This window comes from Triticum dicoccoides, chromosome 1A (genome assembly GCF_002162155.2).
Source record: "Triticum dicoccoides isolate Atlit2015 ecotype Zavitan chromosome 1A, WEW_v2.0, whole genome shotgun sequence".
Taxonomy (NCBI): domain Eukaryota; kingdom Viridiplantae; phylum Streptophyta; class Magnoliopsida; order Poales; family Poaceae; genus Triticum; species Triticum dicoccoides.
Genome location: NC_041380.1, coordinates 542670339 through 542684947, shown reverse-complemented (window position 1 = coordinate 542684947; position 14609 = coordinate 542670339).

Genomic DNA, 14609 nt, shown 5'->3' with positions numbered 1-14609 from the left:
TCCGGACTCCAGTAGGCGGCCTCCTTCCAAGAGGAGGGAGCCTACCGAGCCGGTGACCTCCATCCAACCGGAGGCACCGGACAATTTGCTGGAGACGCTTAACGGCGCCTCCATCGACGAGGAGCACCGCACTATTATGAGTGTGGTGATCCAGAAGGTTCAGTCCGCCAAGAGCAGACTGACTGAAGCCTGTGCCAGCCTTCTAATAGGCTTTGAGGTAAGTAAAGAATATGTAAAAATATTACCACATAGACAGTAGCCCTTGATGCTCTGTTTGGCGTTCGGAAAGAAAAGCCGAATAGAGGATCTAATAACATTCGCAGGAGTCTAACATAATCAACTCAATATGCGTATGCAGGCTTCGATGCTGGCCTCCGCCGCACTAACTACGGAGGTGGATACGCTGAAGCAAAACCTTGCGCGATTCGAGAACGAGCTTGGCCATGCCAAGAGGCAACTCGAGGAGAAGGAAGGTAAGTAATACCTTGTGCAAGTATATACAGAAGATGTGGTTGCAAAAAATGACAGGATCAACGTGCTAGTATAGGGGCCACGACCGAGGTGGCAACCCTTAAGCAAGCGTTGTCCGAGGCCGAAAACAGAGCGGCCACGGAGCACACGGAGAGGGGGAAGCAGGAGGCGCGAGTGGAGGAGGTGCAGAAAGAGCTCCAGGCTCTCATGAAAAAACACGAGAGTTTGGAGCTTAACTCAAAGACGCAAGCGTCCGAGCTTGTGGCAGCCCTTAAAAGCGTGAAGTCTGCCAAGGCCGAAGCCTAGAAAGCCCTCGAAGAAATTGAAGCGATGAAGAAGATAGCGGCGGGTAAGGCATTCATTATGCAAAGCAAGCACGTGAAAGTGAATTACTTGTTACTTACCAGAGTCCGGAGCTCTCTAGGAGCATTCGCAGATTTGCCCCGCAGTGCGTCGGATGCCGCCGCCTACTACCGAGCCGAAGAGGGGAGCTCGACGGAGAAGGTGTTCTGGTCTCGGTATGCTGAGGCCGGACACCTGGTGCCTTTGAGCGACCAGCTGAAGCAAATGGTCGAGCTCCACAAGGTTGCCGAACAGGCCATAAAGGGCCTCATAGTTCGGTTGTGGCCTCGAGAGGCTCTTCCTGGGAGCTACTTCGGGCTGGTGAGGCGGCTGGTGGATGCCTGTCCACGGCTTGAAGTAATCAAGCGCTCCTTCTGCATCGAAGCTGCCCGTAGGGCGCTTGCCCATGCTAAAGTGCACTGGGACAAGATGGATGTAGAGAAGCTGGTGAAGGACGGGCCGCCGCCGGGCAAGGAGTATCGCGTCCCGGAAGCGTATTATGAGGGCATCCTGAAGGGTGCCCGTCTTATAGCGGATGAATGCTCCAAAGATGTAATTTTTGAGTAAACTCGCATTTGTGATCATGTACGCTGAAAACTTGTTCATATGCGCTAAGCAACGCTTTTGAATTTAAAATATTACCTTCTGTGCAGCCGTTTATCAAATTTGAGAGATGGCGAGTCGTCGGCTTCTGCCCCCATGGCACGAGTGCTTGGGTGTTCGCGATAAACATGAGCGCTCTTTTTCCCATTCTTTGGTCCTTCAAGGGAGGCGCTCAACACAACGAACAAGGCAATCGGACTATAATGCTTGAACACTCTCACTTAGCCATAGAATTCTATAATTTTAAATTTCGGTGAAGCCCCTAGTGTTCGGAAGACCGAGTTCGGGGCGCTATCCACGCCTAGGCCGGACAAAGCCAACTCCTCGCTCTAAGCATGTCGGGTGGTAGGTGCGACATATGCCAACGGGTGGCTTATCTTGGTGGGATCCAGTAAGACATCGCCGATGCCTGGAAACGGGATAAGGCGAAGACATGCACGCCGGTGGATCTTACCCAGCTTCGGGGCTCTCCGTGGAGATAACACCCCTACTGCTGCTCTGCGGGGTCTCCGCATGATCACTAGATGAGCAAGTAGCTACACAATGCTCCTTGAGTTGTTCGATGGGAGGGGGAAGAAGGGCACGGCTGGCTTGCTTCTCCTCCTCGTGTGTGTCTAAATCTAGCTGAGGGTCGAACCCTTTGCATGGGTGCCCCGGGGGGTTTATATAGGCCTACCCCCCGGGGGTACAATGGTAATCCGACTGGGCGCGGGGCCTAGCCGTCTGTGACCGCGCTCGCCGGCTTCTGCGCCGACTGCTGGGGCCCGCCGGCTGGTGGGTCCCACCGGCTACCAACTCCTTGGCAACAGGCAAGCCCCACTGCCAAGGGTCTCGTCGATGGCTGGTTACTGTTGCCTCATCCTGATGATGAGGGCTTCGTCGAGGTAAGCGTGGCTACAGTGCCGCCGTCTGGCGGGCGATCACCGTAGCCTTACCGTGTCTTGTCTCCTTAATGGGGCGTCTTCTTCGAGGGGGGAAATGAGCCGGCTGCGGGGAGCCGGCCCCGTCTCGGGCCGACTGGGGGAAGCCAGGCCGCCTTCGGGTGTCTCTCTGCCCAAAGGGGCCCACCACCCGTGGGCCGTACTGGTAGCCCGTCGTGGATGACATCAGGGTCAACATGGCAACAGTGCCGCGCCGGACAGGTCATGGCCACTCCGTATGGCGCACTGTGCCAGGCGTGCTCTGGGATTCGGGGGTGGCAGGCTTTACTGTAGCCACGCCCCGTCTCATCGCTGCTAGGTGGATGCAAACTTTGAGGGTACGGTCTCGACCGCTTTATGGGAGTCGGCTTCCTCATGGCCGGCTTCTTGGAGTCGGCATCTTGGAGTCGGCTTCTTCGAGTCGGCCTCCCATGGTTTTCTTCATGAGGGGAAAAGTCGGGCCGCCTTCTTCGAGCTGGCCTGGGTGACAACCAGCAAGGGGAAGGCGGCCCCACGTCTTGGATTCCTGAGAGCCGGACGGGCTCGTAATTTTTTCAGAAGGGCCAGGGGAAGCCAGCTAGGCTACCCATGGCTATTTACTCCGACAGTAGTCCCCGAAGCTGATCGAGCTTCGAGGCGGACAGAGGGACGAGAAGCTTGGTCAGGTTCCTATCCTGAAGAGCCGGCTTTGCTTGTGCACGCCGACTTCAGAGAGCTCCGGTTCTTGTAGGCGGGAACGCGGACCACGTGGCGAGGAAATCCTGCCAACGCACGCGCGCGACGGGACGTTGCCGCAGGCCCAGGCCAGCCACTCGCAGGCCTCTGTCCGAGCGTGGATCTTCCGTGGCCCACATGGGCCGCTCGCCTTCCCGCGGCGGTTTTATTCCGCCATCATGGTACAGTAATCGCGGGACGTGGGGGAGTGGGCACGATCGATCCCCACGCTTCCCCACGCCGCGCCTCCATGGTTCCGCCACGCGAGCCTATAAGTAGGGGGAGGAGGGGGAGCGACAGAGGTTCGCACGCTCTCTCTCGCTCCGCCCCTTCTCGTACTCCTCTCTTCCTCTCGTTGCCGCCGCAACCTCCCGTCTCAGCGCCGCCACATCGTCTTGCTCCCATGGCGCTGTCGAGCTCATGGGACGGCTCCAACGTCCACGAGGACCATGTTGCATTCCTCCGCCAGACTCGGCGCCTGCCCGACGCCAACCTCGTGCAGGTCCGCCTGGCGCCGGAGACGGAGATCTCGCCGGCACCGGAGGAGGGCGAGCGGGTCGTCTTCCGCTCGCACTTCCTACGCGGCTTCGGCCTTCCGGCGAGCGGATTTCTATGCTCCTTCCTTGAGTTCTACAACCTCCAGCCGCATCACCTCACGCCCAATGTGGTGATGCTGCTGTCGACATTCGTCTCCCTCTGCGAAGGCTTCTTGGGGCTGCTCCCCACACTGGAGCTCTGGGGGGAGTTCTTCCAGAGCAAGCTCGGCACCGTCGTCGCAGGCGTGCCCGCCCCCTGTGGGGCCTTCATCGCCATGAGGAGGGCGGGCGAGAACAACCCGTTCCCATCCATCCCCCTGATCCAGTCGGTGAAGATCTGGCAGAAGTCATACTTCTACGTGAAGAACGTCGCCGAGCAAGGGGATCACGTCAACCTGCCGGCTTACATAGCCGGCCCGCCGGCTGGGAGGCAGCCCTCATGGAGTTTCCGGTCCCGGTCACTGTCTCAGGCCGGGAACGCCACCGTCTCCCGGCTTCGAGTGATGATCCAGTCGGAAAGCCTGAATGGGGCCGACTTGGTGGCCGCCTTCGTGGAGCGCCGGATATCTCCTCTCCAAAGCCGGCCCCACATGATGTGCCAGATGAGTGGCCGCTTCGACCCAAGCCGGCTGAGCACCAGGGAGATGCCCCACGCGGAGGTATCGTATATGGTAAATTACATCTCAAATTGCAAGCTCGCCGAAGACTGGCGATACGGCAAGACGCCGTATTCTCGCGCCAACCCTCCGCCCATGGTAAGTTTTCTTTTCTTCCTTCTTTTCGTTGGTAGCCGGCTTTATGACGGCCGGCTTCTGATCAGTCGGTTCTTCTTAGCAGAACCCTCTTCTCCCGCCGACGACCGGGGCAGCGGGGATAGAACGCCGGTACGTCCCCGACCGCACGGCGGACGACGTCGACGACCCGGACTTGGGGGCGACCGCCATGGAAGACGCCGTCGTGGGGGACGACGCCGAGCCCGAGGGCACAAGGCTCACCGCCAGCTTCGAGGACTGGCCGGATGATTTCGAAGCCGAAGTCGCCCCGCGTCGCCAGCCGGCGGCTGACCATCAGGGCATGGGCTCGTCCATCGCGCCGGCTGCCGGCGGCGGTGCACAGAAGCGCCGGGCCGCTTCAGGCCTCTTCGGCAGTCGGCCGAAGAAGTCTAAAGCCTCCACCGCGGCGACCAGGCGAGACGAGGCGGCCACGAAAGTGGCCCGCTTCCGCAAGGCAGTGAAGCAGCCTCAGGCGGTCTCGGCGTAAGTCGTCAATTGCCTTGCCGCATGCTCTACATCATTCTCTTCTTGTTCGAGCCTTCTTCTTAATTTCTTCCGCTTGCTAGACAGGGCGCCGCTTTCCCTTGAGCATGGTCCGGGTGGCTCCGTAGTTGTGCCGGCCGGAGGTTCTTCAAGCTCCCGCCGCGTGGACCCCCGCGCCGACCTCAGGGAGGCCACAGAGCGGAACGCACGTGAAGCGCGGGAGGAGCGCGAGGCGGCAGAGAAAGCGGCCACCCAGGCGGCGAGGGAGCAGGCTGACGCGGCAGCCAAGGCCCAGACGGAGGCGGCGACCGCGGAGCCGGAGGTGGAGGGTTCGCACAACCAGCCTTCGCTGCTCGCCATTCCCCTCCGAGCCGTGGCCCCCGACACCCCATTGCCCTTGGCGGAGGAGATCGTCCAAGACCCGCCACTGATGGAAAGGGGGAGGACCCCGTGGCCTTTGCGAGGAAAGCGCCATCAGCAGCGCCAACCGGAGCGGGCCAAGGCGGCCAATCGTCAGCGGTGCCAGAGGGGCCGACCGGGGGTGAGCCGGAGAACAGAGCCGGCCTCGAGGTGCAGCCGGCGACGGGCCGGCACGCAGGGGGAGGCGCCGCTCCGCCGGGGTTGCGCCGAGTCGCGGGCGCAGGCCAGTCGGCGGAAGATCTGGAGGCGGCCAGCACTGCCACATCCGAGTGGACTCCTAGCGGGGGACTGGCGAGATGAATGTGGCGGCTCAAGGGGTCCGAAGTCGGTTGCAAGCTCAGGCCGCCCTGCTGCAACAGTTCACCCAGGAGTTCTTGTCGACACGAGCCACCATCCGGGTGAGTCCTTTGTTCTTGGCTGCTTTGCTCTCTTAATTTCTTCCATGGGGGCGCGTCAGCGCACCCACTGGGTGTAGTCCCCGAGATTCGGGCCGACTGCTGCGCAGTCGGGTCGGATCTTTCTTGACGGCCACCTTATTTTTGCCTCTTGTCTGAATTTCCAGGAATATCCCAACCTCCGTGCTGCCGCCTTCAACTCCCAGGCTCGGGAGTTGAGCCGGAGGACCGACGACCTGGCCGACAGCCAAAGTAAGTATTCGATCTTGTCTGTCTCCTGTGGGGGCGCGTCAGCGCACCCACTGGGTGTAGTCCCCGAGATTCAGGCCGACTGCTGAGCAGTCGGGTCGGATCTTTCTTGACGACTCTTTCCTTATTGGTTTTTCTTTTTCTTTGTCTTCAGGGGCCAACGCCGACTTGAGGAAGGAGCTCGGCGAGGCGAAGGCCGCCCTTCATACCAAGGATGCCGAGTATGCTACCTTGGTCCAGGAGCGTGATCGCCTGGCCAAGAGGCTGGCCGACCAGGAGAAGAGCCACAAGGCGGCCCTGCAGGCGGCGCAGGATAGCGAAGCCGCCCTGAAGGTAGAGTATGAGACCGAGGCGGCGAGCTGGGCTGAGACTCGGCGAGCCCTGGATGAAGGCTTCAGCCGGATCGACGATTTGATCGACGGTAAGCCGCCTTCCTCGCCCCTCTCCTGCCCCTTGCCGCCTGGGTTTTTGGCTTAACTTGAGCTGCTGCTTGTTTTTTGGTGCAGACTACTTCCCCGGCTATTCTGCCTTCGCCGCCCAAAGCATTGAGGCCCATCGCGAGGCGCGCCGTCAGGCGGGGGCCAACATCGCGCCGGATGCGAACCGGACGCTTGAGGAGCAGCTCTTGGTTGTCCAGGCGCGGTTGCAGCCGGCTCATCGGATGCTTCGCGGGCTCCAACGTGCCGGGGCACAAGTGTTGGCTGCCCTCTGGCCCGGCGAGACGATCCCCCGCACCCCAAGCCGAACGGCCGACTGGCTAGAGGTCGCAGTCGGTCACTTTGAGGCTTGGAAGGCGTCGGTGGCCCGCCTCGGAGCCGGGCGGGCATTGGAGTTCGTTCGGGCTTGGTACCCAGGGCTAAACCTGGACCAGCTGCGCACTTGGCGGATGGAGGCCGACGCGGAGCTGGAGGAGGTGAGGCCGGCTATCGCCCAGCGAGCTTCGACGATCGCTGAGTGCACCGACATCAGCGTTTTCGCACCCGAAATCGATGATGATGGTGTTGCTCAGCCGGAGGAGTGGTTCGGGCTGAACCCGGCGGTGGGCGAGGACTCGGCGGAGGAGATTGCCTCCAGCGATGAGGGCGAGGACGACGAAGAGGAGGACGGCGAAGACGTCGAGCCGACTGGTGGAACAACCGGCCGACCTCAGGCCGACCGTGCCTCCAGTAACGAGGCGCGTGGAAGCGTGCCCTCTACGGGAGGCGGTGACCAAGCCGAAGTTCGCCAGCTGGCCGCTCCTTCAGCCGGCACGACCATCTCCGCCAACCAGTCCGGCTCGTCGGTCGCTCCGCCAGCTTGACCTGCCGTCTTTATTTTTCCTGCTTGTTGTCTTTTGAACAATCTTCATTAAATTTTCGCAGTTCCACCCACTGGGGGTGTATCCAAACTATGTTGAATGCTGGCCTCTCGGAGGTCTTTTATGTAAATATTGTTATGTGCATGTTCGGTTTCCATTCGCGTATGCTTTTTATCCTTAGGCCTTTTCCTTTGCCGCCTTCCCTCTTTGGGGAGGCAAGTACTTGAGCTTTCTTAGATTGAAGTGAGGTGAAGTGAATGGAAACCGGCCGGCCGGCTACTCTGGTAGCCAGTCGGCGGTGGGAGAAAAAACCGGCTTTTGTTATATTAGTCCGTTAGTCCCTAGCCGTTTTTCGTGTGGGCGTCCGTTCCTGCCTTTAACTCTTGCCAGCCGGACTACCGGTTCTTCGAACTGCGACTTTTGGCAAGAGAAAGCTTGGGAGCCGGCACACTACTTGTCTGACTGCGGGTAGGACTTCTAATATAACTCCAGTTGGCCAGTCCCCGAGCCGACTAGTCGAACCCGGTGCCGGACGCAACAAGTAAATGAAATGACAAGGTCATAAGCATGATGCTTTTCATTCATAAATAAGGGATGGCAGTCCTCGAGCCCTCCTCGGGGGGCCTATTGTCTCGTACTTAATACAAAAGTTCGCGTGATACATACAGCGTTTCAACTGTAAAATCTTCGAAGGAGGTTGGCGTTCCATGGTCATTCCGACTCCTTGCCGGAGTCGTCTCTCTTGTGTGCCTTCGGCTTCTGTGCGTCGATCAGGTAGTAGGAGTCGTTGCCTAGAGCTCTGCTGATGACGAAGGGGCCTTCCCAAGGGGCCAAGAGTTTGTGCTGGCCGGCTGTTTGCTGGATCAGCCGGAGCACAAGATCGCCCTCTTGGAAAGATCTTGGCCTGACCTTCCGGCTGTGATAGCGGCGCAAACCCTGCTGGTAGATGGCAGACCGGCTGAGGGCTAACAGCCGGCTTTCTTCCAGCAGGTCGACGCCCTCTTCTCGTGCTTCCTTGGCCTTCGCTTCCGTGTACATGGTTACTCGAGGCGAGTCAAACTCGATGTTAGTTGGGATGACCGCCTCGGCACCATACACAAGGAAGAAAGGGGTGAAGCCGGTTGACTTGTTTGGGGTAGTGCGCAGACTCCACAGGACAGCCAGCAGCTCATCGAGCCAACGGCGGGCTGAACGCTCCAGAGGTACGACCAGTCGGGGCTTGATGCCGGAGAGGATGAGGCCGTTGGCTCGCTCGACCTGGCCGTTTGACTATGGGTGGGCGGCGGACGCTAAGTCCAGCCTAATACCTTGGGCTGCGCAGAAACGTGCCAAGGCTCCTTTGGCAAAATTCATGCCGTTGTCGGTGGTGATGCTGTGTGGCACGCCATACCGAGTTGTTATGTCTGTGATGAATGTTACAGCAGTCGGCCCATTCAGCTTCTTGATCGGCTTTGCCTCAATCCACTTGGTGAATTTGTCCACGGCGACGAGCAAATGCGTCATGCCGCCGTGCGCCGTCTTGAATGGGCCCACCATGTCCAGTCCCCAAACGGCGAAGGGCCAGGTGAGGGGAATGGTCTTGAGTGCCGAAGCCGGCATGTGTTGCTTGGAGCTGAAAAGTTGGCACCCTTTGCAATATTTAACTAATTCCTTGGCGTCATCCAAGGCAGTCGGCCAAAAGAAACCATGGCAGAAGGCTTTGGCGACGAGTGATCTTGAGGCCGCATGGTGGCCGCATTCTCCTTGGTGAATGTCTCTGAGGATTGCAATGCCCTTCTCTTGCTCAACGCACCGTTGGAGGATTCCAGTGACACTGTGCTTGACAAGTTCTCTGTTGACGATTGTGTATGCTCTGGCTCGACGTTGGACTTGTCTTGCCTCTGCTTTGTCAGCCGGCAGATCTTGGTTTACTAGGAAGTTGAGGATGGACTGAGCCCATGATGGAGCCGTGACTTCTCCTACTGCCAAAGTGGCCACCGCCACCAGGGTGGGCGGGCTGGGTGGTGAGATGCTGGAGTCGGTCGCCGGCTGTTGTGCTGGTGCAGTCCCCGGGCCGGCTACCGCAGTCCCCGAGCCGGGTGTGGCAGTCCCCGAGCCGGCTGCCGAAGTCCCCGGGCCGGCTGCGGGAGTCTCGGGGTCACCTGCTAGGTTCTTCGAGCCGGACCCGGCCGCATCGGGGTCAGGCGGCACGAAGATGGAGTCGGATTCTGGAGACGGCTTGATGGACGGCTTGAGGAGGCGTTGTAGAGCGACGCCGGTTGGAATTGCTTGCCGAGTGGAGCCTATTCGAGCCAGGGCATCGGCTGGCTCATTGTCGGCTCGCGATACGTGGAGGAACTCGCATCCTTCAAAGTATCCACTGAGTTGTTGAACCAGGAAGCGGTAGCTCGCCATGTTTGCGTCCTTGGCATCCCAGTCGCCGGATGATTGCTGGACCACCAAGTCCGAGTCGCCATAGCATAGGATCCGGCGAATGCCGAGTTCTTTGGCAAGCCGGAGCCCGTGTATGAGCGCCTCGTACTCGGCCACGTTGTTGGAGGCGGCAAAGTGAATTTGCAGCGTGTATCTGAGCTTGTCGCCCTTGGGAGAGGTAAGGACGATGCCGGCTCCCAAGCTGGTGCGCATCTTGGACCCGCCAAAGTGCATGCGCCAATGGGTGGAGTCAGGAGCCGGCGGCAGGTACTGGGTCTCGGCCCAGTCGACGAGGAAGTCCGCCAGTGCTTGGGACTTGATGGCGGTGCGGGGTTGGTAGAAGATCGTGTAAGGGGCCAGCTCGATGGCCCATTCCGCCACCCGGCCGGATGCATCCCGGCTGCCTATGATCTCGGCCAGCGGGGCGGTGCATACGACCGTGATGGGGTGCTCTTGAAAGTAGGGCTTCAGCTTCTTGGCGGTGAAGTACATGTTGTAACACATCTTCTGGTAGTGCGGGTAGTTCTGCTTTGAGGCGGACAACACCTCGCTCAAATAATACACCGGCCTTTGGACCGGCTGGGCTCGGCCTTCTTCTGGGCGTTGGACTACGATGACGGTGCTGACCACCCGCTTGGTTGTGGCAATGTAAAGGAGCATGGGCTCTTTCTCAGTCGGCGCCGCGAGGACAGGCGGCTTGGCCAGCATCTTCTTCAGCTCGTGAAAAGCTTGGTCGGCCTGGTCATTCCACTCGAAGTGAGTGCTCTTCTTCATGAGGCGATAGAGGGGGAGAGCTTTCTCTCCGAGCCGGCTGATGAAGCGGTTCAAGGAGGCCAAGCACCCGGTGAACTTTTGGATGTCTCGAAGCTTGGTGGGGATCGCCATTCTCTCGATGGCCTTGATCTTCACCGGGTTGCATTCGATGCCGCGTTCGGAGACCAGGAAGCCTAGGAGCTGGCCGGCTGGCACTCCGAACATGCATTTCTCGGGGTTGAGCTTGATTTGGAACCGGCGTAGGTTCTCAAACGTTTCCTTGAGGTCTCCCAGCAGAGTGTCGCGCTTCTCCGTCTTCACCACAATGTCATCCACGTAGATGTGAGCGTTTCTGCCGAGTTGCTTGAGGAGGCACTTCTGCATGCAACGTTGAAAAGTGGCACCGGCATTTCTTAAGCCGAATGTCATAGTCAGGTAGCAGAAGGCTCCAAATGGCGTGATGAAGCGGTCTTCAGGCGGTCGTCCGGATCTAGCATTATCTGGTGATATCCTGAGTAAGCATCCAAGAAACTCAACAGCTCGCATCCGGACGTGGAGTCTATCACTTGGTCAATCCTTGGCAGGGCAAATGGATCTTTGGGGCAAGCCTTGTTGAGGCTCGTGTAGTCTATACACATGCGCCACTTGTTATTCTTCTTTAGCACAAGGACCGGGTTGGCGAGCCATTCCGAAAAGAAAACTTCCATAATGAAGCCGGCTGCCAGAAGCCGGGCTATTTCCTCTCCCACAATCCTACGTTTCTCCTCCGACAGTCGGCGAAGGGGTTGTTTGACTGCCTTTGCGTCTTCTCGGACGTGTAGTTTGTGCTCGGTGAATTTCCTCGGAACACCCGGCATGTCCTTGGGGGACCATGCAAAGATGTCCCGATTCTCACAGAGGAAATTGGCGAGCTCGCCTTCCTATTTGTTGTTCAGGTTTGCCCCGATGACGGCAAACCTCTCTGGATGCTCGGGGTCAAGAGGTATCTTCTTCGTCTCCTTGGCCGGCTGGAAGAATCCTTGAGCGTCGTGCTCCTTGGGGTCAGGGGACACGGCCGACTGCTTGCCGGCTATGGCAACGACTCGGTCCAACATCTTCTTTTCCGCGGCAATCACAAGGGACTCGGCCAGCCGGCTGCTGGCTGCCGCGCACTCAGAGGACTTCTTGCAATCGCCGGCTACGGTGATGATGCCTTTGGTGCTTGGTATCTTCATCTTGAGGTATGCATAGTGGGGAACTACCATGAATTTGGCCAAGGCAGGTCGGCCAACCAATGCATGGTAAGGGCTCTCCAGGTCCACCACTTCAAACCAGATCGCTTCCCGGCGGAAATGCTCCTTGTCCCCGAAAAGTACATCAATCTTGATTATGCCAATGGGGGCACAGGACAGACCGGGTACAATGCCATGGAACACTGTTCGAGTTGGCATGAGCTGCTTTGTCTTGACATTTAGCTTCTCCAGGGTATCGCGGTACAGGATGTTGATGCTGCTCCTGCCGTCTATCAGCACGCGGGAGAAGCGGGCAGCGCGTCTGTCCGTCGCGAGGGTGCCTTCCAGGACCAGCGCATAAGAGCCGGGAGACGGCATCACCTCTGGATGGTCGGCCCGGCTCCAGCTGATGGGCTTTTCTGACCAATGCATGTGTCTGGCAGGGTCGGCAGCGACCACGCTAACTTCCTGGCGCTCTCGGCGTTTGCTGCGCTGGTCTTCGGGCTGGCTTGTAAAGATGATGTAGGTTGCTTGCTCGTCAGGGAACTCGTCATGCACGGCTCCGACCGCGGGCCGAGCTGCCGGAGGCGACGGAGGCGGAGGCGGCGGGCCGGCAGGCGGAGGCGGCGTGAGCCCCTCGCCTTTGGAGATTCGGGTGAGCCAATGGCACTTCCAGGTTGTGTGGTTGGACGGCTTCGCGCTGCTGTGGAACTTGCACGGGGCGTCGAGAGTTTGCTCGTAGGAGAAAGCCGGCTGCCAAGTCGGCCGGCCGCCCTTGGGTTTCTTGGGCGCGGGCCGCCCTTTAGGCGGCACGTCTTCAACTGTGGCCACCTGCCGACTGGCGGGAGGAGGCGTGGGGCCCTTGCGCTTGTGGTCGTTCAAGTGGGGGCGTCGGCCGGAATCCCCAGCTGGCGTCTTGGGCGCCGGGTTGAGTACCTTTCCGGACGCGTCTACCCGAAGCTCGGTCTTCATTGAGGAGTCAGCGGTCGCATATTTGTCCGCTATGTCCAGAAGCTCATCGAGGGTAGCCGGCTCGTAGCAGAGAAGCTTGTGCTTGAGGAGGGTACCTTCTCGGCACCCGGCTGTTAAGTACTCGATGGCTTGCACCTCGTGCACCCCCTCGCAAGAATTCCGGAGCTCAGCCCAACGCGTGAGGTAGTCGCGAGTGGACTCGGCGGGGCCTTGTACGCACAAGGAGAGCTGTCTGGGCTTGGGAGCCCGCTTGTAGGTGCTGGTGAAGTTGCGGATGAAAGCTTCGGTGAAATCTAGCCAGCTGCTGATGCTGAGAGGCTTGAGGCTGTTGAGCCAGGTTCGCGCCGTGCCTTGCAGCATGAGGGGCACGTACTTCATGGCAACGCGCCGGTTGCCGTTGGCTATGCTGACCGCCGTGGAGTAGTCGATTAGCCAATCTTCTGGCTTCACGGAGCCGTTGTACTTGGGTGTGTCTCTTGGGAGCGAGAACCCTTTGGGGAAAGGCTCGTCGCGGATGCGGGGGCCGAAACAAGGCGGGCCGACATCGTCTTCTTCTTCCAATACCAGGGATCGCGCCAGGCAGTCGATCCGATGGCGGGCGTCGTTCTCGCCGACTCCTTCGCGGCGACCTAGTCGGCCGCTGAGAGTCGGGTGCGCCACTGGCGGCGGGGTGGGATATCTCTCTCCACGGGGTCAAGGCGAAAGCGGGTTGCCCCGCCATTCCATGGCTCGGGGATGGCTGTCCGCGTCTCGCTCGATGGAGATTCAGGTCCGGCTTCGGCTAGCAGTCGGCTCTTTCTCGCGCCGCGCGCGGGTGTTGCTTGTAGTCGGCGTCCGGGATGTCGCGCCGTGATCCCGGCGCGGGGGAGGGCTTCCCGCGCGGGCGTTTGTTTCATGTTGCTGCGCGGCTGCGTCAATCAGTTGCTGGATGCGCCGGGTCATGTGGGGGAGGTCTTCGGCCTCCAAGCCGTCCAACTCGTCTACGGCCGCCTGGGCGGCACGCAAGTTCTCGAGCGGAGTGGCATAGACCAGGCGGTCGACTCCCAGCATGTCGATGATGACGGCGCCGCGTTGCTTGACAAGGCCGGCCCGGCTTGGCCCGCCCGGGGCCGGCGTGCCGAAGGCGGCGCTGTCAGCTTCGCGCTGATAGGCCTCAGTGAGGCGTCTCACGGAGGCCAGCCTCCGGCCCTCTGCGAGGAGGGCGAGGCGGCATGCCTCCAGTGCTTCGTCGTCGGCATTGGCCGGGAGGGGGGCGGACAAGTCGTGGGCGCTCTCGTCGGCCGGGCCGCCGTGGCCAACAACCATCACTTCGGTGGTGACAGCATTGCAGCCGTCGGCTCGAGGAAGCGGGTCGTTGTAGATCGTGACGTTGGTGGGGAAGGTGTCATAGGAGGCCATGTCGGAGTCGACAGGCATCGGGTCGGTGGAGCCAACCGACTCCAGGTCCGCAGCGGGCTCGCTGGAGACATGGAGCTGACCGAGAAGGTTGGCGAGGTGGTCGGTGCCCGCATCGGAGGCGAGCTCGTCGGAGATGAGGGTTTCGTCGGGGAGATCGGCGAGGCTGCTTGCCGCGCGGATGCTGGTGACGCCTTGCAGCGCGTCGTGGGAAGCGTCATCGGGCGTGCCGGGCTGGCTACGCTCGCTGGGGAGGAAGAGGGTTCCCGTCCAGAACAGGTCTCCGGACGATGGTGCACCTGGCCCCACAACGGGCGCCAAATGTCGGGTGGTAGGTGCGACATATGCCAACGGGTGGCTTATCTTGGTGGGAGCCAGTAAGACATCGCCGCTGCCTGGAAACGGGATAAGGCGAAGACATGCACGCCGGCGGATCTTACCCAGCTTCAGGGATCTCCGTGGAGATAACACCCCTACTTCTGCTCTGCGGGGTCTCCGCATGATCACTAGATGAGCAAGTAGCTACACAATGTTCCTTGAGCTGTTCGATGGGAGGGGGAAGAAGGGCACGGCTGGCTTGCTTCTCCTCCTCGTGTGTGTCTAAATCTAGCTGAGGGTCGAACCCTTTGCATGGGTGCCCCGGGGGGTTTATATAGGCCTACC